Below are 26,988 nucleotides of genomic sequence, written 5' to 3' on the forward strand. Positions count from 1 at the left end.
GTCTTTCATCCATTTTGAGTTTACCTTTGTGTGTGGTGTAAGAGAGTGGCAACCTTTCCTTTTTAAACAAAATCGAGCAGGTCTCAGCCTGAGTACAAACCCCAGTTCCTAGACTGTAACAATACTATCTTAAAATTACTTTATCATTTATTTAAAAAGACTTTATTTGAGAGGGAGACAGAGAGACAGAGAGAGCCCGAGTGGTGGACAGAAGCAGAAAGAGAGGGAAAAGCAAGCTCTCCACTGAGCGGGGAGCCCCACACTGGGCTCCATCCACCGACCGCAGGATCATGACCTGTGCCAAAGGCAGTTGCTAATGGACTGAGTCACCTAGGCTCCCAGATAATACCGTATTTTAAAAAAATTATTTATTTTTGTGGTTAGTTTCTAATTGTAGAATGTGATCTTGATCTTCCTTTAAACAAAAGTCAAGCTCATAAAAGACAAACCTTAAGGACAGATGGGATGTTAATATGGTAAAAGCGAAAGTGAGATATTGTGTAAAATAACCTCCAAGCTCTCTCCTGCTGCAGAAGCTCATTGTTTCTGTGTTTCTTTGAAAACCTTGTTGTTCTAGTGAAACTCCTTTTGTAGACCTTTATGGCTGTTAAACTGCTTAGTATGCGAGGCTTTTAAAGTCTTTCCCCTTTCACTTGAGTGGCACCAAATAGGGATCAACTATGATTAATGGTTGTATATAGAGATCGCTGGTGGCGGGCACTTTTCTGAAATATGCTGTGGCGGGGTTCCTCGGCCCCTTTCTTGCTTCTGCCTTAAGAGGGATTTTAATTCTGTCTTTATCCTCGTCTGCATCAGACCACAAGGAGGCACCAGCGGGTTTGTGCTGGAGGCAAAAGAAGAGAAGTTTTTTAAAAAAGGGACAGATGTGTGTCCCCATCTCCTATTCATTTGAAGTCATGTTTGCATTCAAAGATTCCTAAACAAAGAAGGGTATTTTAATAAGAAAAAGTGATTGCGGTTTCAAGCCTTGATGCGCTGCGAGAAGAAAAAGCTATTTTCAAGACTAACCAACTGCGTTTAATTTAATAGTTGAAAAGGAGAAACATTTAAAAAAAATGCAGTGGCTTGAACAAAGAATGCTGTGATTCGAAGCCATATATTCGAAGCAGAGTCTTTTTTCATCCGTAGCATCTCTGAGAGGCAACCCTTTTCTGGAAATAGGTCAAATTCCGAGTCCTTTGTATAAACACTGTGCGCCACTAGAGGGCGCGCGTTAGTCGTATATTTAACATTATCTTCCTTTTTGTAAAAATAATAAAAAAAATGACTATAGGGCTATGAATTCTGATACAATTCTTGTTGAGCATGTTATGAAATTTTCTCCCAGACATTGTTTTATTTTCGGCTTATATGTGTGAAATTCCTCTTTAAGAAGTATAACATGATTCTGAATCTTTCAATATGTATAAAATCCCCACGGTATTACGGTACAATAGAAGCAAAAGACATAAGTTTAAATTATTGTAATCCCATAGGTCTTTTGGCTATTGTTTCTCTATATATGTTACTGCACAAAGAAAATTTATTGTAAATATTAATACCGTCTGCTTAGATCTTTTGCGGCATGTCTAAGGGAGGCAGGGTGGTCTAGGTGGGGGGATTATTCTGCTGGTTTTCCAGAGTGATTTTTGTTACCTAAAACAATTTCCAGGACATTCTTTTACTTTGTCTTTCAGGATTTCCGTCTGTGTAGTTTGTATTGTCTTAGATCCATGGAAATCACCGCCTGCTCTTCTTTGATTCCTGTTCATACAGTTTCTTTACCTCTCTCTTTAGATTTGGGCTTCTCACACTACACTGTATGAAATGCTGGTGTTCTTGAAATGAAGGTATGCCACCTTTAAGAAAATGATGACTTCCCCCCTGTTTTCAGGAAAAGAAAAATAAATCACTCAATAGGAGTTTCTCAATTTATTTCACCGCATTACATTTTCCTTCAACTGCTACAGTTTAAGGCTATAGTTTAATAAGATATTGACATAAAGCAGACACGCAAACTTTCATTATTTAAAGTTTAATAAACGGATTTCCATGGTGTTCTACAAAAGTCTTCATCTAAACATGTTTGTGAATTATAATGTTGCCCTGAAATTACGATTCTTTTAAAAAATGTTTATAATGACGCATGTAACATAGGGACGTGCGCTTTGACACAAATTCAAACAGCAAATATTTCATAATTTTATTTGTAATGCAGGGTTTTTGTCCCTCTTCATCCCTTCCAGAAAAATCCTCTTCCTTCCCCAGAAGTAATCACTGTTCACAAGTAAATGTGTATACTTTAAACATTTCCTATGTACATGTGAAATTTAAAAAGAAGCCGTTTGTTTCTATTACTTTTACTTAATGGAATCATAGCCTATGTATTGATATATTGATATATTTTTCTAGTTAGCAATTGCCTTGGTGATCTTTGCATTTCAATACCTATAGATCTTCCTCGTTCCTTATAACAACCGGAGAATATTCCATAGTCAATAGGAATATCTTTTCACTTATTTACCCAGAGAATGAGATTGTGTCTGGTTTTTAAAGTATTTCAAACAACCTTGCTTATGTATCTTTGGTGCCCATGTGGGTGGGTCTGTGGAATGGATCTCTACGGGGTCTCTGGGTCACAGAATAAGTTCACATTTTTTATTGTCAGCATTTCTACAGTCAGGATCATATTCTCCTACTTCTCACCCCCATAAATCACCTAGTAAAACTCTGATCTGGAAGGGGCTCACATAAGTTGCTGTGGAGATCCCCTGAAGCTTGTGAGAACGGAGGCCTCCAGGTATGGATTTCGTGAAAAATTTCAGCCTCTAGTTCCTCAAGCATATGCCAACTCCAAACTCATTTAATTTCTTAGAGATAAGTGGCATTTGAGGCCGTTATTCTGATAAGGTAAACTTTCCTTGGTTAGAAAAAAAAAGAGAATTCAATACTCTGAACAGTGGTTGAATATCTAATCTGTGTAAGCTGTTGTGCCAGTCATGGCTTGAAATAAAAAAGTTAAGTAGAGTATGTTCTCACAACGGTGGGTGGTGGTAACAGGACAGACTAAGACGAGACATTAATTAAATGTAATCCCTGGTTAGACAAGTGAGGGATGGTGGAGCCAGCCTGAGGTCTTTTGTGTTATAGGAGGAGGAGAAGAAAGAGAGAGAGAGAATACAGCTGTGGAGGAGAAGCAAAGGCTCCTGAAGGAGGTAGCATCCTGATGGGTCTTGAGAGATGGGCAGACCTTCCACAGTGCTGATGAGGGAGAGAGAAGTGGGAGGGGGTGGACGATACAGGAGGAACTGTTATTTTACAGTGAAATGCACACAGGGACACCTGGCTGGCTCAGTCAGGAGAGGGAATGTGACTCTTGACCTCGAGGTTGTGAGGTGGAGCCCCATATTGGGAATGGAGATTACTTAAAAATACAATCCTTAAAAAAAAAAAAAAAAAAGAAATGCATGCTATAGAAGAAGAAAAAACTAAAAATATAAAACCTAGGATCCCATTAGTCCAACCTCCCAAAGGTAACCACTGTTATAATTTCGACCTATTTCTTTTGGGATTTTTTCCCAATGCCCACTTTGTAATGGAAGGGTCCACTTATTCCAACTTTGGGAATTTTTAGTGTGATTGGCTCAACTGAGAAGAGTGGATGCAGACGCTGCCCCCTTGAAAGCTGTCTCACCTGACTGCCTGTTAAAAGGAGTTCCAGCTGCTAACACTATGAAAATACATCCTCCTTCCTCAAGCTCAGTTCTTGGGATACACAACAGGCTGATCACCATTTCTGGAAGGCACCATCCAGTGTAGCAAAGACAAAGTCAAGCAAGTAGAGTGTACCTATCAAAACATGTTCACATCCTTCTACACTTGTCAGGACATCAATCAACACCATTAGGCGATTTTTCTCCACAGGGCTCCATCATTCAGGTGCAGGAAAAATAGCAAGGGATGGCTGCAAGAATTCTAGGTTAAGGAAAAAGTTTCTATTCATTCATTAAGCAAACATTTTTTTTTTTTAAGATTCTAAGCAGGAAGACAGTGATCATGTCTGTTTTAGAATGTTTGTCTTCCATCCTGGAGAAAGTCATCCTTCCTAGAAGAATGGGCCAAATGTCTCCTTCTAAATCTAGCAAGAAAGAAGCAGAAGGCAAATTGATTTTTTTCTTATTGAAGATAGTTTGAAACTTCAGATTCTGCAATATATTTTAAGCATGATTTTTAATGGGGTGTTGCCTGGACCAGCAGGGTTGTGGCAGAAAGGGAGAGCATCCCAGAGAGAGATATTGGCATGTATAAAAATGGGATAATAGGTGTCGTGCGAGGTGAGGAGGGACTCAACTGCCTGAGTTAGATGGAACAGATGAAAGTTTCAGAAGATCCAAAGGTACCACAATATGTGGTTCTGGCCCCCAAGCGTCATGGTGGACACTTGCCATTTCTTCTGGCTGCTCAAACCCTCTTCACATCCTTTCTAGACATGAGTGAGTCTCCATGTTGTAAGTCCCTGTCACCTGCAGAGAAGGCTCATCCTCTCCACCTCTCCGGCAGCTCAAGGACAGCCACAGTCTGACACCCACTGCAGATCCTGAGATTCCTCCTGGTGAGAGGAGCAGGTGAGTAGAGTGGGATTCCCACCCAGGCTCTGGAGGCAGCAGCTGCAGGGGCTTTAGGACAGTGTCCAGAGCCCACACAGCAGTGCAGGTGGCTGCAGGGTCTGCGTCTAGAGGGGGACTGGTGGATGCCAGGAACATTTCTGTGATGCCACTATGGGCATTCTTCCTGACTGAGCCGTTCCCAAGTCTCGTTCTCTGTCCCTCATGAGGATTCTCTGACCATGAAATGACATTTATTAAATTTCTTTTCTTTTCTTCTTTTTTTTTAAAGACTTTATTTATTTATTCATGAGAGACACAGAGGGAGAGAGAGAGAGGCAGAGACACAGGCAGAGGGAGAAGCAGGCTCCATGCAGGGAGCCTGATGTGGGACTTGATCCTGGGTCTCCAGGATCAGGCCTTGGGCCAAAGGCAGCGCTAAACCATTGAGCCACCCGGGCTGCCCTTAAATTCCTTTTCTACCCCCAAGTAGCCAGAGATAGTTTCCCTTGGAACTCCGAGTCCTGATTTTAGGATGAGTCAGTCCATCTGAAGAACTCTGGGAGAAGAGGCGGGGTGAGGCATTTGAGATGTAATTTGACATTGAACACGTGTCTATCAGAACATTGGCTATAATACAATTTAATTTCTCAGGCAATTCATAAAAGAATATATTAAACAAACATCTGAAAAATGGTACAGCTTCAGGAATAACAAAATTGCAAATAAAATCATTTTATTTCGGAGAGATGGAAAACAGTAAGAAGGAAATGTTCTGTGCTAAGAAATGTGGGAAAGTGGACACTTAAGGTTCTGTGACATAGACTTTTTTTGAATGAAAGCTGCTATTAAGTGTGTATATATACACATATATACAAACAATAAGTTTATGTGTCCATGTGCCTTGATCCAACAGTTTCATGTCTAGGAATTTATCTGGGGAAATAATTCGATAGGCAGAAAGTCAAACAGATGGAGATAAAAACAGCTTTATTGCTGATGAAATCTTTTTGGAAGTGCATCCACCTGGGTACAACCCATCCAGGGAAAAGTTACACTTTTTTTTTTTTTTTTTGGAAAAGTTACACTTATCGAAGATTGCTGACTCAGAGATTGCATGGTTCTGGGGCAGAGAAGAAGGAGCAGATTGCAAGTAGCTTTTTAATACGCTACCTCGTCCATTTGAGCAAGGAGGACCGATGGCTATCACCCATCCATCAATGAACTCACTCCTCAGTTGGGGCAGGAGCAAGAGTGTTATAGTGATCGTGGCTCCTCTACAGGGAAACACGGTGAGGAGAGCATAAATGTTCCTGGCCCCTGACATTATCACACGATTCCAGGTTTGTTTTAAAAATCTGTGTATGCTTGCGTAAAGAGGCACAAACATAAGCCTGAGATGGATGTGTGACAAGTAGTTTTCCCTGGAGGTTGAGGCTAGGAGAGAGATTTTCAGGTTTTCTTTATTATTTGATTTTCACAAAGAAACAATAATTAGTTTTTCATGAGACAAAGACCTGCAATATATTTCTATTAGGAAATGAAGTTTCTGTTCAAATGGTGTGTAATTCATACTTTATGTAAATGACATTTAATCATGCAGCAAGTGTCTTCTCTAGTCAGCCAACCACCGACAATCGATGGACACAGTTTCCATGATAGAGTAATTACGGAGACTCTTCATGCCTTCCCCGTGTCCTTTCAATGTTCCGATGTGAAGCGAGTGCCTCTCTGCTCTCCCTCAGATCCCCTTTCAAACCCTCTTTATTAAAACCCATTTCTCATGTTTTCATTGTACCTTGAGTGAGAAGTCATTCTCAGTGCGTTAATTTACTGGCAAACACATAAGTTACAGGTAGGTATCAGGATTGAAAAATAAAGCCGTTTACAAATAATTAGCCTTTGGGGGGGACTTGAAGGCAGTAAATCTGAAATCTGGTAAGCCTGAATCCCAGATTTTGCTAGAGTACGGAACTGTTGCAGATGTACTTCAGCTGCATTAAAATGAAAACCAACAAAACAAAACCAACCAACCAAACCAAAAAAAAAAAAAAAAAAAAAAGCAAACCCCAAACAAAAAACCCTAAGCAAAAAACCCCTGAAGAGATAAGAAAAGCAAAAAGGTGAGTGATTGCTCTAAGAAGATTACTGGTCTCTTTCACTTATCTTTTCATTTCTCCCTTGTTGAATCATTTTGCATTTAAGACTAACACCAAACCGATTCAAACCCACACCTGAAATGTCTGTGAGCTTCAGGACGGAAGGACAAGGACGGCTGTGTCTTTTGTTTTCAGACTTTCAACATCAAAACCTGCTCCTTCTACCTCCAGTATCTGCCCTCTTTTCTTCCTTGCTAGCAAGACCCCAAATCTGTGTGATCTGAGTAATGTGACCCCATGCACGGCCCCATCGTGGGGCGTGTGATCAACCATTGCTGATTTAAGGGTGGATTTATTTATTTATTTATTTATATAAATTTATTTTTTATTGGTGTTCAATTTGCCAACATATAGAATAACACCCAGTGCTCATCCCGTCAAGTGTAAGGGTGGATTTAGAGATGGGCACGTGACACAGTTTTTGCCATTGTTCATATGGTCGGGGAGGGGGATTCTATTTTTCATTAGAAAAACCCATAAGGCCAGAACAGCTGGCCACCATCCTGCCATCATACGGAGCCGGTCATCCTACGAGGGTAGCCGATGGGGTGGGGGTGGGGGGTAGAGTCAGAGCCAAGAAACAGAGCTGAGGAGACTTTTGAGCCCCCAGGTCAGGCTGGGTTAGAAGCCAGCTCTCTCTTCAATATTTTCCAGTGTTTGAGTCAATTAATGTCTTTTTTTTCTCTCTTAAGTCTCTTTGAATTAAATTTTCTGTCACTTACAGTCAAAAGAGAACTACCTCTCATAGTAGTAATAGGATCTGGTCCCCAGTTTCCAGACGTGGGATCTGAGCTCCAGGATGATGTGAATTCCCCAAACCACCCAGCTTTGAACTCGGGTCAGTATCTCTCCAAGACTCGTCAGTGTTACCACTAAGAAATCACTTCCCTCCTTCTGTTCCACTCTGGCCATGTTCAAAGGTGGGAGCCAAGCTCCACCATCTTGGTACCGAATGTGAATCTGAGGTTCTCCTGGGTCCCTGGCTGAAAACACTGGTCGAATGTAGACAAGAAGAAAAGGAATATTTCCCTGACTAGATTAATTTTTGGACTTGGTGTTTATAATGAGCTATTTCTGAGTTAGCTGCAGCCACCTCTGTGGGTTATTTATTTGATCGCACATGACTCTGAAGAAAAACAGCTTTGATTCGGTTTCCCAGTGACCCAGATGAACCGCATCATTAGGCAGTTGGTGGAGGTCTTCCTAATTACAAGAAATAAAAAGAAAAATCTGAACACCCCTCCCTCCCCCTCCAACATTTCTTTCTAAAACACGCCTTGCCAGGCCCTGGACTAGTTCACGAAAATGTGTCGCTAACAAAATATCGAAGAGGCACAAGGGCCTGATGGAAACAGTTTTATTGAGTGCCTCTGTGACAAAAATATCTTCAAAGGGAGTTCTATCAATTTTATTAAGCTACATTGTGCACTTTTACATGACAAGCATATCAAGCACAATAGCATTTGAATTAGCAATCAAGTTTTAATAGTATTTGACACTTCCCCACCTTGTACTGGCAAAATCTGTCTCTTTGAGGAGAGATGCCGTGAGAGGGAAAAATCAGCCTCGAACGGAGAAATGGGTGGCGTCCAAAAGTTCATGGTGAATCTGTTGGTTCTTGCTCAGAATGTGGTCGGGATGGCATTTAGGGTCCGGTGCGGACACCGGCTCAGAAGCCGGTTCAGCCTGTTTTTATCATTTAAAAGGCTTTGATTGCTAATGCTAGAAAATGGACTGTGGTTATTTTAGGCCAAAGGGAGCTACTGCAAGAATACTGGGAGGTCTGAGCCCGTGGGACGCTGAGGGAGCCGACTCTGCGAGAGGCAGCCCAGCGTGCCACAGAACAGGCCCCGGTCATGACTGGCAGCTCAATGTCCCTGTGACTCTCTGCCTTGGCAAACAGGACCTGCCTTCGCCCAGTCCCCCAGACCCAATATGTTGGAGTTATCTTTGACTCTCCTATTCCTCTCACACTCCACACCCAGTCCTTTGGTAGATCTGGTTGGCTCTTTCTTCTTAATATATCTGGAATCGGACCGCTTTCCAAGCCCCAGGATTGTACCCCGGGTCTAGGCCCCAGGATTGTACCCCGGGTCTAGGGTCGTTTCTCACCTAAAACACTGCCATTACTTCCTCAGTGGTTTTACTGCTTTCCTTCTCCTCCCTGATGGTCTGTCTAGGTGGGGGGGGGGGGGGGGGGATGTTGAAACCTAAGCCAGATCCCATCCTTCCTTCTAAAAGTTTCTCATGTGTTAGTAAACGGCTTGATCTGACTGATCCAGTGCCTGTCACCTCTCCAGCTTTCTCATCTGTCATCTTTCCCTTCCATTCTTCTGTTCCAGCCACACTGACTTCCTCCTCATTGTTCCATTAATACACCAAGAGTGCTCCTGCCTCAGGGCCTTTGCATGTGCGCTACCTTCTGCCTGGAACACTCTTGCCGGAGCCTCTCTCCTCAAACACAGCTTTGTTGGTGAAGCCTCCTCTGGTCATCCTCTAAAATAGGAGCCATCTTTCCCCTCTTCCTGTCACTATCCCTTTCGTTGCACTTTATTTTTCTTTGTGGCCCCATCACCATCTGATATTATATAAGACACTGATCTGTTTACAATCTAACTCCCTTTCTTTGGATAGAAGTTACTTGAATTTGCCTCTTTTCTTCAATTCCATATCCTCACATCTGCATATAGTAGTGTCTCCCTAAATATTTTTTGGAGTGAAGGAATAAATGCATGCATGAGTGAATAGGAGGACAGCGCTGTGTTGGGAAGAGTCTAACTAGTCAGCCCTCTTCTACTAGAAAGAATGTACTCCAGAAACTTTCGATTTCAAGAATCAAATCCAGGGAGGAGTTTCTGATGAGCATAGGATGGCTAACATGCCCATACCTTGGCCAAACAAGAACAAGACACGAATCCCAGGAGCTTGCACCCAAAGGAAAGAGACACTCCCAAAAGGAAAGTGCTCTCTTTGTTCAACCATGGTAAGGGATTCTTGGTTAGTAGGTAAGGGAACTCTACCCACCAACACATGAATTAGTGCAGAGAGATGAAATAACTTTTTGCCTCAGTCATGGATACTCGATGCTTCCAGTAACCATAACCCAAGTGGTAGTAGCTTAGACACACACAGGCTTGCTTTTCAGGCATACCAATCTGTGAGAAGGCAGTTGCTGGAACTGGTTCAGTAGCTCAACAGTGTCAGAATCTGGGCTGGTATTCCTGCGATCCTCTTGGCCTTTCCCTCATGGTTGCGATATGGTGGTCATGTGTCCAAGGTTCTTGCCTTCACACATTCTTCAAGCACATCTCTGTAATCACAGAAGGAAAGACCTTTCCTAGGAGCTGAGACTTTCCATTTTCTCCTTTTAGCAAAACTATAGTGGCTAGGACAATGCCCATCTAGCCTTCCCAGGCTCTCTGCATAGGATTTGGTCAGTGAGTAGGTTGCTGGGGATGCTTTTGGGTGTCTGCTCCAGACCATACAGCTAGAGGGTAGAGGAATTAATTTGGTCTGATGCCAAAATCTCTTAGGCACCAAGTTTCATTGCCTCTTGGGAGGATGTTTTGTTTTCCTTCTTATTTTGCTTTGTTTTGTTCTTAGATGCTGTCTAGGTAGTGAAACACAAGGGCCGGACATTATAGGGTCCTGTTGGTATGAAATGCCCAGAATGGACAAACCTATAGAGATGAAAAGCAGATTCTTGGTCGCCAAGGGCTAGAGGCTTGTAAGAATGGGGAGGGGTGTGACTGCTAATAATGGATGAGAGTTTCTTTTCTGGGGGTGATGAAGATATTCTGAAATTTGACAGTGGTGATGATTGTACAACTCTGTAGATATACTCAAAATCACTGAATTGTATACTTTGAAATGGTGGGTTTTATGGTGTGTGAATATAACAAAGTTGTTATTTAAAAAAAGGTAAATGCTAAACATACATGGTAATTTGTATAACCCCTTACATTTAAAAATGTACCAGGAACTTCAAAAAATCAAAGCGCCCCAGGCCTCTTGTGTCCTCTCAGAGGTGGGGGGCACATTCGCCCCTGCTGGGCTCCTTGTTGTGTTCCCATCTGTCCATTAACTTCCTTGCTCTCCTTTCCCAGATCAGCACTCATTTCCTCTTACTCCTTTTAAGTCTCCTTTCTAGGTATTTTCCCACATGTCCTCACATATGAAAAAACAATTTATTTCCCTTGCACTCTCATGACCTCATTAAATTGCAAATTCCACGAGACGGTACTCGACATGATAGCTAATATTGTTTCTACATAGTAGTTGCTCATGTGTTGCTAAGTGGAGGGCCGGATTATAAAAGTATTTGAGAAGGACTCGAAGAGGCACCACACATAGTTAGTTGCATGAGGATGGAGATTCTCAACCCAGGCTGTGCTTGAGAATCTCTGAGTTGTTTTTCTAGTGCGGGTACCTGGGCTCCATGCTGGAGATTGAGTCCACTGCAGTGGGGGTCAAGGCATTTGAGCTTTCCAGGTGATTCTAATAGGGACTGAGGACTGGAACATTGGTTTTCAACTGGGAGTGATTTTGCCATGTGGGCATATCTGGCAATGGGTAGAGACAATTTTGGTTGTCACACAATGTTGGAGGAGGCCTGTGTGCTCCTGGCATCTTGAGTAGAGAGATCAGATATGCTGCTCAACATCCTCCAGGGCCTAGGGCAGCCTCCTACGACAAACAATTATCTAGCTCCAAGTGTCAGAAGAGCAAAGGTAGGGAAACCCTAGGTTCTAAGAGTCAGAAAAGACAGACCAATTGCATCATCAGATTCTGACTCTGGGGCAGGTGGTCGCAGGCTGGTACCCAGGTAAGCCAGATGGGTAATCACCAGGAATCACAGCTGTGGTTCAACATGACTTTGAGTTTGATCTTCTCATGCATTCCATAGATCCAGACCTCCTTTTGTTGATAATCTCATCCGAAAGCAAGACAGAAGTTAGGTTGTTAAAATTCTTGTTATTTTTACAGACATTCTACAGCTGAAAGCCATCAACTGTCAACCACGATGAGCAAATGCCTATTCGCCTTCAAAACGAAGAACTTTTGACAATTACCATGCATCTTCATTCCTTCGGCATGCTTTCAGAATTATTGCTTTCATTACGGAGCAGAACATCGGCCACTGCATCACATTCCAGAAAACAGCACACCATTATTTGTGATAAGGAGTGAACAGCAGATAAGAACAAACATCCGTAGATTCAGGAGAGAAGTCTTTGTGGGTTGGAGCGAACACTCGAATCGGACACATATCATGTGCAAGCCACGGAAGCAGCAAGCCACCCCTCCACCTTGGGACAAATGTTGACTGGGTGGATTTTTGTTTGTTTGTTTGAAACCAATCACTTGATAGGTTCTCATAAGCTATGCGAGAGATTGCTATCATGGATAATGAAAACAAAATGACAGGCAGATGAATTTAGTTGCTGTTTAAGAAATCTTGTAAGGTATTCTCCATAGTATAAAGATAAGGAAATCGCATAATTGAAAGAGCTGAAAACAGCCTCAGCACTAGAGCATATAAGGAGAGCAAGGAAATCAATTGTGGAAAGCAGGAGAGAGTTCAGATAAAGCCAAGCTCCCCTCGATGAATAAAATTGCCCACTATGGAAGCCAGATGATCTAGCCCACTGGTTTTCAACCCAGCCTGCACCATAAAATCCCCTGGACACCTTTAAAAGCTCCTGATGCCCAGCCTATCCTTGAGACCAATAGGATCTGAACGTCTGGGGTGGGACTAGGAAGCTGCATGTTTTAAAGCTCCAGAAGGGATTGCAATGGGCAGCTATGTTTGAGACCCACTGGTAAGTACTCCCTTCCCCTTCCCCCTGTGGTACAGGTGTGTGGCATCTTGGCTCAGGTCACACGAGGCTCTGCTGTGCTTAAACCTCGAGCACGCAGAAATTCTCTCATTTAGAAAGAATCTGTGGCAAAGGCATCGGGCAGTGTTGCAAAGCCAGTGGCAGCGACGTCTAGTAGCGGCAGTGGCCATGGTACTTGGGGGGTAGTGTCTTAATTAGAATGTCTCTCTGGATTCTCGGACACAACTGCCTTTGGTTCCTGCTCAGTTTTCTAGCTCCTTTCTCTAGATTTTCCCTCAGTTTGGAAGGGGGGACTTCCTAATTTCCTGCCAAGAAATTGCAGGTTTCCTAAGTTAACCAGATTTGGTTTCTGTTGCTCTCAGCCAACATTTATTGAATGTTTTTCTTGAAATTGACAGATTGAAAAAAATACTCATTTTAGCTTCATCCTAAGTAACGATATCCATGAAATCCCTTAAGATGTGTTAGTTGCAATTTTTTTTCAGAATATACGTGAAAATAAATACATAATTGTCAGAAGCAAAATATTCCTCTACTACCTAAAATCGTCTTGACTCCCACTGGCTCCTGTGCTGTCCTTTGGGGGAAAGTCTCAGTTATGATTCTTTTAATGCAGTTAATAGAAGGCAGATCTGAATAACTTAAGCCAAAACATGGCATTCGTTGGGGTTTTTCATAAAATCAAGAAAGCAGCCATGGGCATGGCAGCCGTTGGATAGCTAGGGACTTGGTGAGGATTATGGCTCTTCTCTCTCAAGTGCTCCCAATAATGTGGCGTAACTCCAACATCTCCAGGTGAAACTTGCAAATACAGGGGAAGAAGGGGTTCAACTGGGACCAGGAGGGCGGGTCATGGAATCTACACAGCTGTTGGGGACACTCGTCTATGTCTAGAGGCAGTCCCCAGGGCAGGGTCACTCATTTGAGCAAGGTAACCATTCGAAGAAGAGCCTTCCACATTATAGGAAAATACTCATGAGCAGGGTGGGACAGGCTATAAGGCAGGATATGTCCGATTGTAAGTGACAATAAAACAACACAAAAGGACCTAAACAAAAAAGGGGCTTTATTGACTGAGGAAACTGGAATGTCTAGGAATGAGAACCAATCTGAGTCACTCCTGGATTTAGGACTTAGTTTAGTGACCGCTTCTCTCTCTGTCTTCCTGTTGGCTTCATTCTCAAAGGGTTTTCTCCACCTGGCAGCCCAGCGGTTCTGGGGTTCTTTGCCATCTTTGGAGACAGGCATCTCAGGGCAGGGAGCACCTCCCTTCAGTGGTTTCAGCTGCAGACCTAGAAGAGCTTCTCTTTGGTTAGGCAGAAATAGGGTGCCCACCTATGAACCAACCATTGTGGCCCTGGAAGGCTTGGACTACACTGAGTGGCCAGGCTTGAGCTGAGTGTCCACCCTGGGTGGGCTATGGGTGGGGGTCGGCTCCTGTCAAACCACGTGGGCTGCGACTGTGGGTGAGCAGGTAAATATTTAGCAACTGGCTCTGGGAGTGGGGGCAGGGGGCATTTCCATGTGCAAATACTCCCACCACGGTTGATTTCAAACTATCTGCATAATCTCACACAGTTTAGAAAGTTGCTAGCAATTTATCAGTCAGCCTTCATGAGCTGGAGAGGTAATTTCCTCAAGGAAAACCGTCATACTATAGCACCCGGACCAGGCTAATGGGAAATAGATGTGAGCCAGGCAAATCGAACAGATGCCTCCTATAGAATGTAAAGAACCTTCAATTTATTTTGTTAAATACCCATTGAGGTCTATTTTCACAAAAGCACTAGAAATTAGGTTCTAGCAGAGAATTCATTGATCTTTCAACAAATATTTATTATCTACTAAGGACGGAGCCTACTTTAATTTTGGGATACAGAAAGAAACTCATCATTTAGTGTGGGAAGCTGGCACGCAACAAGAGGTTGTAAAACATAAATAGCAAATGCTCTGACAGAGAAAAGTATTGGAGGAAAAGGCCGCGTAAATGGGGAGGGTGGGGCTGGGGGAAGTTGCACAGAGCAGGACTTATTTGTGCCGGTTCTGGAAGGATGAATGGGAATTTTTTAGACAAATGGAACAAGGTGGGTGGGACATGCCAGGTTGAAGGTACAGCTTTTGCAAAGTCATGAGGGTGTGAAATAGCTCTAAGTGGTTTCAGATGGATTCAGGTGGGAGAAGAGAGGGAGATTGTTTGGGGGTGAATCTTGTGGGATTTTTTAGGGACTTTGGATTTTATCCTGCTGGTGTTAAGAGAAATGAAGGCATTTCAATGAGGCAAAAGGGTCATGATCAGACTGGCATCTTAGAATGGTCTCCCGGGCAGCTGTGTGGAGGACTGATTCGAGAGGAAGGAAACTGAAAGCAAGATCAGTAGGAATTCAGGTGAGAGAAGGTGGGAGGAGCAAGGAGGTGGAATGGAATCAACATGGCAGCTGATGGGATGTGAGGGAGAAGTGAATCAATAAGAATACTTACTGTTTTTGGTTCAAGGGTAGTTTTAACCCATTGGGAAACATGAATTCATACATAGGAGAGAAATGTAAAAATCTACATGCCAAAGAACCAAGAGCTTAGAAATAAAAAGTGCCTCATCCATTTAATATTATAAACTAAAAAAATTAGTGGTCAGGGAAGAGAAAGATCAGTATTGGTTGGCACAACCTAAAAAAAAAAAATCAAAGAAGCAGAGTGGGATGGGCTCTAATAGTTGAGGTTGCATTTGCCAGAGTGAACCCAAGACTGTGGTGCAGAACCTGACTTCTAACTTCTAGGTCAAGAGCTCAAAGGGTGATGTGGGGACCCTGTCTTCCCTTCCCCTGCTCTGTTTATCTCTGGGTTGGCATCATGCCCAGATAGGCATGAACTAGCTTTCTCTGGAGAAAAAGAAAAAAGAAAAAAAAAAAAAAAAAAAAGGAAAAGCTCTCCTTTTCCTGGATAAAGGGGATCTGAGACTTCAGTTTTTTGACATTTTGCAAGTTTGAAAATACATTTATTCTATTCACAATGAAATAATTTGGCTGGTTATGAAATTCTTGGTTGGAAAGAAATATTCTTGCATTATCATTTTGAGAAAATGTCTTTTGGTTTGCGGCATAGCTATTGTGACATGTGATGATGCATTTCTTATACCTTCTAGAAAAAGTCTCTCTGGAAGTTGTTAGGACTTGAAATTTTACGATGGTATAACTTGATGTGGGACTTTCTCATTTACCGAGCTGGGTAACTGATGGGTTCTTGAAACTGGTGTTTTTCATTTGGGGAAATTTTCTTGAATAATTTCTTATGTTATTTCTCCCTTTCTCTTCTCAGTTTTTGCTAGTATTGTTTTCTAAAAGTTCTATTATTTGGATGTTATATCTAGTTTTCTTCTTAATATTTTCTCTCTCCATTGTCCTTTTTTTTTTTTAATTCTCTTTTCTGGGAGCTTTCTCATCATCATCTTCCAAATGATCTTCTCAATTTTTCATTGCTGCACTGTATCTTCTAATTTCCAGAACTATTTATTGTCCTCTGAATTTTCCTTTTTATGAATTGTAGTCATGCATGCCATAACTTTCTGAAGATATTTAATCATTTTTGACATTAAAAATATTTTTAAAATTTATTTATTTGAGAGAGAGACAGGGGGGAGGGGAGTAAAGAGAGGGGGACAAGCAGACTTTGTGCTGAGCATGGAGCATGATTTGGGGCTTGATCTCATGACCCTGAAATCATGACCTGAGATGAAATCAAGAGTTGGACTCTCAACAAACTGAGCCATCCAGGTGCCTTTATTTTTGACATTTTTTTCTTGCACATTAGTCTTCGCATAGTCTTTGTTTCCTCACATTTCCTTTTCTGTTTTCATCTCTGAATTTCATCTTGGAGGTTTTGATCAAATATATGGTGATGCTTGGATGTCCCTTTTGTTTCAAAGCAAGGCACTATAGTTAAACTCCATGCTTTATATCTGGAATTGGTCACATAGACTGTCAATCGTCCAGTCTGAGTGGGGATAATGGGCGATAATTTGCCTCTTTCATTGAAAGACCCCCAAAATGTCAGTATCTGTAGTTTTGTTGTTTTCCTCTTGGACAGACCAGTCCCCCCACCTCCAATGGAAACAGTGAATCTCTCACTTGGCAGGGAGATGAATATTGACCAGAAGCCCAGACTGGGAGCTGAGCAGAGAAAGGACTTGTCAGTATGTCCGCTTGTATCATAAAGGGCCCTCATTCTCACTTTCTTTTGTGCCTGGTTTTGTCCAGTCCAGAGTCTTTAAACTTGTGTCTGTAGTCTTCCCCTTCTGCAGGAGGAAGACTGGGGGGAGGAATGCCTTAACATTTTCCTGATTTCACTCTAAGGCTGTCTGGTGCCTCCTGGTCTTGAAGTTCTCCAGGATCCTGGAGCTTGAATTGGCTTCATGTTGACATCCCATCACCCAGTCTCTGGCTGATGGGAAAGTGCTGGAACCTCAGCACCTTGTCACTTGTTCATCCAATCCCCTTCCATTTTTCAAAAATTGGCTGATATTTTCCTTCTGTCATTGTCTGTTCTCCCGCTCTCCTTGTCCTTGTGAGTTTATAATTCTTTAATCCCTGTACTGTCATTTTGGTGGGGTTTTGAGAAGGAGAGAAGACAAACGGGTGAATTCAACCCACCATTTTAAACTGGAAGTCCCTTAATGTACTTTCTATTCATTTTTAATGTGTCCATCCATCCCACCCTTCCCATCCCACTCTTCACTGCAGCTCCAGACTATTTGGGCACCTTGATTGAACTGTCCTTGATGACTTCTTGTGAATCTTTTCCTGTTGAGTATTTCACAAGATCAGAATTCAGGAATGCTAAGGTCAGCCTCCAAGGGCACAGTAATCACCAGCTTTGGAAGAGCACCAGCTTTGTAATTGCTACCCAGCTCATTCTCACCCCTCTCTTTTCCAACAGGAGCTGGGAGAAGGGGGAAATGGGGCAAGATGGAATGGGCCATGTAGATCTTTGTGATGGATTCTTTTTTTTTTTTTTTTATTTACTTGAGAGAGAGCACATGAATGGGGAAAGGGGTGAAGGGAGAGGGAGACGTGGATTCTCCACTGAACAGGGAGCCCAATGTGGGGCTTGATCCCAGGACTCTGAGATCATGATTTGAGCCGAAGGCAGATGGTTAACTGACTGAGCCACCCAGGTACCCCTCTTTGTGAGAGATTCTACAGTCTTAAAACAAATGCAATGAAGAGGGCACCTGATGGGATGAACACTGGGTGTTACACTATATGTTGGCAAATCGGACTTCAATAAAAACAAACGAACCCCCCCCAAAAAAACCCCACAAATGCAAACGGGAGCCACAACATGGCTTTTCATTTTGCAGTTTTATTGTATTTTGAAAATTTTAACATTTTTTTATGATAAAACCTTTTGAAAAATACTCATTCTAAAAATACTCCAACATTATAAAGAACCAACATATATTTTCCTAGTCTCTTTGTCCTTTACTCCTATGCCTGACCAGTTAGGAATTTGGTGTTTATCCTTCCATACCTTTTAAATTATGCTCGTATTAACATATGATCATTAACATATGATCATTCATTCTTTCATTCATTGAATGGCTTTCGAGTCTCTATTATGGGCCAGGTACTGACGTGGAGATGTAGCAGCATGTTGGTGAACAGGACAGGCCAAATTCCTTCCCTCATGAGGATGAACATTCTAGTGGATGTATTGAACTTTAAACATTCAACACATGCACACCCCACTTCCACAAAGATACACACACACAGAGGCCATATTATACACAATGTTCTGTAAGCTCTTTTCTTTCCACCACTTGTCATCTGGTGCATCTTTCCATATTAGCATCATAGATCTTCTCTATTATTTTTAATGGTTGTGTGACATTTCATTATATGAATGCATCATTCACTACTCTCCTAATAATGATAATTTAGATTATTTCCAATATTCTGCTACTACAAACAATGGATCAAGCACGATTTGTTCAAATATTCTCCTATTGATTGACCTTGAAGTGTTTCCAGCTTTCTATTAAATTTTTTTTTATTGTACAGACAACTTTGCAAAATTGATTTTATACATTTAGCTTTGTACCTATGTGCAAGAATATTTAGCATGTATATATTCCTTTAAGGAGAACACTGGGGTCAAATTGGAAAGGCATTATATATTTTGAAGCTATTGCCAAACTGCCCTAAAAAAGTTTGGACTTAATTATATTTCCACCAGTGGCAGAGTGTGTCTGGTTCTGAAAAAAACAACTTTTGACTGCGCTGTGATTTTTTTCCATTTTGCTATGTTACTTTTTTTTTTTTTAACCATTTCCCTAGTTAATTTAAATGTGACTATTGCAGGAGTGTATGCTTCCAGATGCTGCTCGATTCATGCCATCTGAGATTTCTTATCAGACTCTACAGCACCTATGACTCTTTCAAAGCAATGTGTGCGCTGATATCATTTTCCTTCCACCAGATCCTGAACAAACACAAGCTAAAAAATCTTTGTCTCAGACCTCTCTTTGAAGAAGTCGTTTAATGAAAAAAAAAATCTAAGAAAAATCCCCAAACTATGTATCTACATATCATCCTAAATCACTTTTCATCCACAACAAAATGTTATCCTTCACTCCATATTCAGAAAAGCAAAGAAAATTTTATGTATAAGGTCATCTCTATCCACTATCTCAATAATAAGCCTTTTCAAAGAATTTTATGCAGGTTGTGGCATGATCTGATTATAAATGAATATGCATTACTAGACATGAGAACTAAAGATATCCAACTCTGGTGACAAGGATAGGCAATGTTAGACAACACGATGCTAATGGCAGTCCCTCATGACAACTTCCAGAAGTTATCTCCAATAACCTACCTTCATTTTGGATAAGATATGTTCTGTAGGGTTCCTCAAATTAGATCCTTGCTCCTTTAATCTCTTTTTCTCTAAGCACATCCAAATTGTGCTTGACTTAACCAAGCAGCTCTACTTTAATTTGTCGGCATGATGTGATGCGTAACCCAAATGGATTTTTAGGCTCATCAAACGTCTATGCTATTTGGTTCAAAAGCAGAGTGACCTTTACAACTTGCACCACGCATTGCAAATCTAAAATTTGAGGCCAGGGTTGGAAATTCTCACACTATTTTCATTTCATTAGAGGAGAAAACAGAATTCAGCTGGACACATGCACTAAAATTAGATTCTTAAATAAACAGCCCGGATCTTAATAATTCATGTGAAGACGCAGGGGGAAAATGGGGAAAATAATTGAGCAATGGCAGGCAAATACCATGTCGTTTTGTACTGCCTCAAACTAATCATCGGTACTGTATATCTCTGATATACAGGTTTATTAATGAAACAAAAAGGCATCTAATATGGATAAATAATACATCATATGGAATTCACACATTCTATGTATAATAGAGATCAGTGACACCTATCAATTTTTTTTATTTATTTATTTATTTTTTTTTTACACCTATCAATTCATTTTAAATCAGGTCATGCATATTTCTCTCTGCCTGCAGTTTGTCAATCTCTGCTTTCTACTTAATAAATGCCGTGGTTTGCTCTGCTTAAAAAAAAATGCAGTGTAGTGAGGAACCAGGTGAAATATAAAAGTAATTACAAAAAAATCAGCAAGACTAACACTGGCCTCATGAAGGCAGCCTAAACAGTGATATATTTGTACATTCATCATAACTAACATCAACTCAGCTTGGAGATTTTAGTGCAAGAATTCAGCAGTGCCATTAAGCAATGAAGACGTTTTGCAAACTTCCTTTCCTCCCCCCCCCCCCAACCTATTAGGATATTTATAGCCGTGGATGAAGAAAAATTAGCATCATCAAGAGAAAGGAGCTGTCAGGGAGGTTACGGGAAGCCAAGGGTCAGCAGGTGGGGGCAGAGAAGATGGGCATCCTCCAAACTGTGAAACTCGATGGAATAGAGGTTTCTAAAAACAAAGCAACAGAAAATAATTGGCGGATTCACATAAATAGACGTCATTAGCCAGTAGTAATGTCTACGACAAATAAATAACCGTGGAAGACAATAAAACTCCTGGTAATGTACTGTGTTGTAATATTGATGGCCGCATGTGGGAAGCCTCTGACAGCTGTTAAGCAGATGTGGCAATTAGCAAACCTTATGGTCATGCCGGTAAGATTATTATGCAACACGCTCCCCAGCAAAATCAGACGACTTCCCTCTTTGTGTGGCTCTACCCACGTGGAGAGCCAGCGAGCCCGATGCTCCGTTGAAGCCAAGTCGTTGGCTGGTGTCGCCTGAGCCACATACATACGTGGGCGCGCATAGAGGGACGTGCATATTTCTTGATGCCTTCTGAAAGATTTAGAGAAATTCAGAATTTAAACAAGAACAATATCAATTCAGCTGTGCAGCAGATACTTCAATTATAATCGCTAATGGACAAATTGAGAGATAAAAAGACTTTTCTATCATGTTGAAATTCAATGAACAGTTTTCAATTAGGCTTAGGATATAAAAGGGAAAAGAAAAGCGACTTTTCCTTGATGTTAACATTGCCGAGAAAGATGAGAGGAACTTAGCTTTTTCATTATACTGAAGAGATGCATATAATGCCGCATATTTAAATTATAAATCAGGTCGCTATCTGCCAACTGAAAGCGGTATCAATTAGAACTTAGGTGGATTAAGCTTTAAAATGCCTTATATTTAATGACAAAAGCATGACTGTTAATCTCCGCAGCCATCAAAGGGATAATTTAAGGCAGCAAGAAATCAGAGAATGATGTCACAAAAATAGGCCCTTGCAGCTTTTTGGATAGTATTATCGTAATTAATGTACTTCGAATGACTTTTTTGTGGGTTATGGGCTTTCACAAAAGCATTTATTGCGGGCATAAAATATAAAACTCTAAAGAGTGGGTTTGACTAAGGTTGACTGGAGGGTCCTTACCCTTTCTGCTACAGTAATTCCTGTAAAATAATAGTTTCATTTACAGGCGCAATTTATAATGTTGAATTTATGCCAGTTCATCTGATATAAATCATGGTAATAGCATGATCTATTGTATGTCACTTGAGCGAATGCAAATTAAATATCGTTAAATTAAAGAAAAACTGTTAAAATAACATTAGGTTGTAACTAGAGCCGCTGCACTAAAGGAAATGTAGGGTTAAGGATGAAATTTCACTACCGTAGGTCTTGATCTAATCCCGGAATGTGTTGCCAAAAGCAAATAGACAGACACAAATAAATAAATAAGTGAGTAAATGGTAACGTGGAATTACGGACAAAGTCATAAATCCATTTCAGAGCGTTCTTTTAATTTCTAACAGGACTCTAAAAATTAAATAGCTGGGTTTTTTTCCTGTTGGATTTTGCTTCCTGCAATTCTTTAATGTCTTATTCAGCAATTGGAAATGAAGTTTCTTTTTTAATTACTTGGCGATTTTTTTTCTTTTTGACTCAGAAGCTTTTTCTTTTCTTTTTTCTTCTTTCTTCTTTTCCCAGGAGCACTTTCAACAAAGCTGTTGTTTATTTACTTCTCCAGACCCCAGCATCTTCCTGTTAACAGGCCCAGAGAGCATAGGGGGGTTAGCTAGTTAGTCTGTAGATTTTTTTCTTTGCTTCTATAGTGATGTATCGTGAGGCTGAATCAGGCAGCCGATCACAGCTTCAATTCTTGAATGTGGTTCTAGAAAGCCTGGTCATTAATAAACAGGAGTGATTAAAATACATCTACCAGACAAATCTACTTCTTCCCACAAATCAGAATTCTCTTCATTCCATTTCAGAAGTTGATTACAACTCATGTTCAAAGCCGACCAGAGACACTGGCTTAAGATAAATATGGGGTGGGGAGATGCTGGGTGGGGGGGGCGGGGAGAGACTAAGAAACAGCAGTGGGTACAGGCAGTACAGGCAATATTTTCATTTCACATAGAAAAGGTATATTACAAATGGTATCATCTGTGGATCACACTTGGTAAGGAATAAGTTGGGATTTGTGTGTGTGTGTGTGTGTGTGTGTTCTGTTTCACATGTAACCCAGCACATTGTCAGAACTCAATAAATGTTGATGGATGACAGGGTGACATACCCATTATAACATCAATTAATTTGCTGTCAAGAAAAAGTGGGCCCTTCAAATTATCCAGCCATAATTGCCTTGGCTTTGCTAACTTTTTCCCTCTTCCATAACAGGTTATGTGAGTAGTTATCAACACATATGTCTGAGAAATATTCAATAAAAGCCTGCATTTTTTTCCCACATGCCATGATAGAAAAAAAAAAAGATATAATTTATGGAGGTGACTGGTTACCTGTTAAGATGTGATTATGTGGTTATCTAATGACCAAGGAAGCAGTGTGGCGGGGTGGGGGGGTGTGTGTGTGTGTGAAACAGAACACTGGTGATAGTGCTGTATAAACTGGGTTTGAAGATGAGCTGGAAAGCTAACAATTATTAAGCACTTGGCTGATTATGTGCCAGGCATCTACTAACCAGGACTAGGGTAAGGAAAGTGAAGCATCTACTGTGGGTACAAAATTTGGGTGGGAAGGGGCATTTAAAAAATTCAGTAATCAACAGAAGCCATATTTCAATGCAATATTTTTTGAAAAATCAAAATTAACACAAAAGTGCACAATGAACAAAATATCAAAATTTTAAATAAAGGCAGGATCAGTAACAGTGCTGTGTGAACCCATATTGGAGCCTGGGGCTAATGGGAAAATGTGCATTTCCATATGCATGCTTTTATGTATTTTTTTAATGTATTTTTTTAATGGTTTTAGCTTCTTCTCTCAGAACATTATAGAAGCTGGAAAAAAAATACTGACAAATTGACTCATAAGTACATTAAGACTCCTAACATTAAGTTTAAATATTTAATTTTTACCATAAACAGAATTGATCGTAATTTCACTTTTCTGCCTTTGACAGTAGCAACATGATCAACAATATTTTCAAAATCTAATTCTGAAAGAAAATTTAACAATTAAAAAATACATACAAGGTTGCATATGGCAATGCACATTTTCTCTTTTGCCTCAGGCTCCAATATAGATAGATTCACGCAGCACTGTTATGCTATTTTTATGTAGAATTTTGGTATTCTGTTCATTGTGGATCTTTTAATTTTGATTTTTAAGAAATACTGATCAAAAAATGATTTATGTTGATTTTTCAGTTTTTTGGCATCCCCTTAAATTCTTTGCCTAAGGCAAGTGCTTGGCCTGCTTTACCTAGTCCCAGCCATAAGGACTTTACACACTATTCATGTAATCTTTCAGTAGGCCTTCAGAGGGAGGCCTTCTTATTATGGGTATTTTGCAGATGAGGGATTTGAGTGGTAGCACCTTTGGGTCCCCCAACCTAATCCTTAGGCATACCCTGGTCTGCCAAAGGCTTATTGCTGGCTTCTGTGACTCTGTGCCCCAGGGCCTTTGCTGGTTCTCAGAGCATGTTCTGTCAATAGAGAGATAAGGAAGTACTCCAGTGTGAGTGCCCTGGGGGCAGCCCTCCCCCCTTGATAAATCTCCCAGGCTCCTTGCTAGATGAGGGGCACTATTGCCCAAGCTGTAATCTCCTGGAGGCCTCCAGCAGGACTCAGTCTCTTCCCCTAATGAGTAACCAGCTCATTGGTGCTTTCCATGTTGGGCTCCCTCCCTTCCCCATTTGGCTTCCTACAGCCCACCTAGTGCCTCTTGGGATCATCTCCCAAATACACTACTTGCACTCTAAACCTATCTCAGGATCCCTTCTGGGAGACCCCACCCAGAGATGCTGAGGTACAGGGATGTTGGTTCAGGAACTCATTGAGTTAATACATTTAAGATATTATGGGAGATCAGGAATTCACGCCGAGGGAGTCAGCCTCTAGAGTGTGTATTCTTGCCCTCATTTTGGCGAACTAGACTTCTGGGCCAAATCTGGCTCACCGCCTGTTTCCATCTGACTGTGAACTATGAATTGTTTTTACCTTTTCAAATGGTCCAAATAACAATAACAACAACAATAATAAAGAATCTTAATTTTTGACCTGTGAAAATGATGTGAAATTGAAATGTTGGAGTTCACAAATAAAGTTTTATTGGCAAACGGCCACACCCATACATTTGCATATTGTCTGGGGCTGCTTTCCAGCTACAATGGCAGACTTGAGTAGTTACCACAGAGACTGAATGGCCTGCCAAGCCAAACATATTTACAAACCTTTACAGAAGTTTGCTGAGTCCTGTTCTACTGCCCTTTTATTCCAGTTCTGTAGCTTCTTAGTTGGGGGGCCTTAGATAAGTTTCACTACTAACTTCTCTGAATCTCAAATTTTGCAAATGCCAAATGACGATAAATAATTGCTCTCCTCCAGCACTTTGGAAGATTTAACATTTGGGGTAATATTTGCAAAGCTCCTACCGCATGGTTCAAAGCCCAGAAACATAATTTCCATTTCTACCAAAATAAATTTTTATGAAAAAATTGTTAATTTAAGTTATCTCTTAGCCCTTGAAGGCCCTACCTAGTAAGTGGCTGATTTTTCAGGTGGGTTGGTCTGTATGCCGCTGGTATTGGTGGGCCTAATTGCCTGTTAGCTGCAGATGCCTTTAAAGTTGGGGAAGACATGGGAAAGCCGAGAAAACAAATGCATAAAAACAAAGCAGCATGGAGGACGTCAGGGGTAGTATGTGAGAAACTGGAATCAATATTCAAAATGCATGCACGTCTCAATTTTTCTTTGTTACTGTGTCACTGTTTTGAAAAGTCTAAATTATGCTTCTAAAAACTTAACGTATGCATACATATGTATGAAAGTATACAACTTAGCAGGAATGAGACAGCCGAGCACAATAGTAGGTTTTGCTTAGAAAAAGAGGCAGAAGCAAATAGTAAGATTCATTTCCTAACACAAGTTGAATGGTGGGTCTCTCCAGCACACCCTCCTCAGGGACGTTTGAAAAGATGCATGAGAAATGTAAAGGGGGCTTCTACGTTTCTCTTGGATTCATCTCTTTCTCCATTCAGGCTGCCTTTATCTCTCTCCTGGCTTATGGCTTCCCAACCTGGTCTTCTTCCTTCTAGTGGTTTTCCAATAGGGCGATTTGCTCCCCAAGGGATTTTCGTTGTTGTCGTCATAACCAGGAGGATGCTACTGACATCTATGAGTACTGGTCTAGTGAGTACAGGTGCATACATATCTCAGGTGGTGATATGATCCTACAAGGCACAGGACAGGCCCTGTCTCCATCATAGTCATAGAACTGTGCAGCCCCACATGTCAATAGTGCCATGATTGAGAAACTGCTGTGGTCATTCTCTCCCATGGGCTCTCAGTTCAGCAGCCAGAGTGGTTTTTTACTTTCTAAAATGTAATTCTGATCATGTCGCTTTCTTACTTAGGACCCTTATTGTGTTCTCAGTGCTTGCAGGGTAAGATCTGAGTCCTTATCCATGGTTATGAAATGCCTGTTTCTGGACTATCTTTCCTCTCATCCCTTTCATCTTCCAGATTGATTCTTTCTTTCTTTCTTTCTTTCTTTCTTTCTTTCTTTCTTTCTTTCTTTCTTTCTTTCTTTCTTTCTTCTTTTCCTTCTTCCTTCCTTCCTTCCTTCCTTCCTTCCTTCCTTCCTTCCTTCCTTCCTTCCTTCCCCTCCCTCCCTCCCTCCCTCCCTCCTCCTCCCTCTCTCCCTCCCTCCCTCCCTCCTTCCCTCCCTCCCTCCTTTTTCTTTTTTAAAAGACCTTATTCTTGAGTAATTTCCACACCCAGTGTGAGCCTCAAACTCACAACCCTGAGTCACAAGCTCTATGGACGGAGCCATCCCATTGCCCCCTACTGCAACTTTCTAAATGCATGATGTCCTAGCTCAGCTGTAGGACTTGGCATAAACTATTTCCAAAAGCTGAGTCACCTTTCCCAAACCCTCTTTACCTTTTCCTGGTCAGCTCCTATGTATGAATGTTATTGAATATCAGCTTACAGATTAGCTCCCCTCCATGGCAGCTATCATCTTTCTAACTTGATGCTTAATCCCTTTCATTGTAATCGGTTCATCAGTAATCTGCATTCCTATTTTTTTTCTTTTTTTTTTTCTGCATTCCCATTTGGACCCAAAGCTCTCTGAGGGAAGGGATTGTGTGTGTGTGTGTGTGTGTGTGTGTGTGTTTTCAGTATTACATGTGTAGTGTCTGGCACCCAAAAGTCTCTCAGTAGATATTTGTTGATGAGTGGAGTGCTTAGAGTGCTTATGTTAGTTTGTATGGAGCAGTCTATTCAGAGTGTTGTTAAGACATTTACAAGTGTAGATCGATGTGATAATTCATACTTCTGGGTTGTTATAATACCGATTTGCCATGTAGTCCTATCAACTGACAAATAAGGCGAGGAAGTAGAAAT

At 41.2% G+C, this 26,988-nt stretch overlaps 2 long non-coding RNA genes across 2 annotated transcripts; one reads left to right on the forward strand and one right to left on the reverse strand.

Annotated features, from left to right (window-relative positions):
- Positions 1-351: 351 nt before the first annotated feature.
- Positions 352-5,132, reverse strand: LOC125753546 (uncharacterized). The gene is made up of 2 exons (XR_007405634.1): positions 3,695-5,132; positions 352-1,884 (listed from the first exon to the last, which is right to left on the reverse strand). It is a non-coding gene; the product is annotated as an uncharacterized LOC125753546 (long non-coding RNA).
- On the forward strand, positions 4,806-13,110 carry LOC112673410 (uncharacterized). The gene is made up of 4 exons (XR_004809000.2): positions 4,806-5,180; positions 5,687-5,947; positions 7,488-7,601; positions 11,750-13,110. It is a non-coding gene; the product is annotated as an uncharacterized LOC112673410 (long non-coding RNA).
- Positions 13,111-26,988: the final 13,878 nt, after the last annotated feature.

The sequence above is a fragment of the Canis lupus genome, chromosome 24 (assembly GCF_003254725.2).
Source record: "Canis lupus dingo isolate Sandy chromosome 24, ASM325472v2, whole genome shotgun sequence".
Classification (NCBI taxonomy): domain Eukaryota; kingdom Metazoa; phylum Chordata; class Mammalia; order Carnivora; family Canidae; genus Canis; species Canis lupus.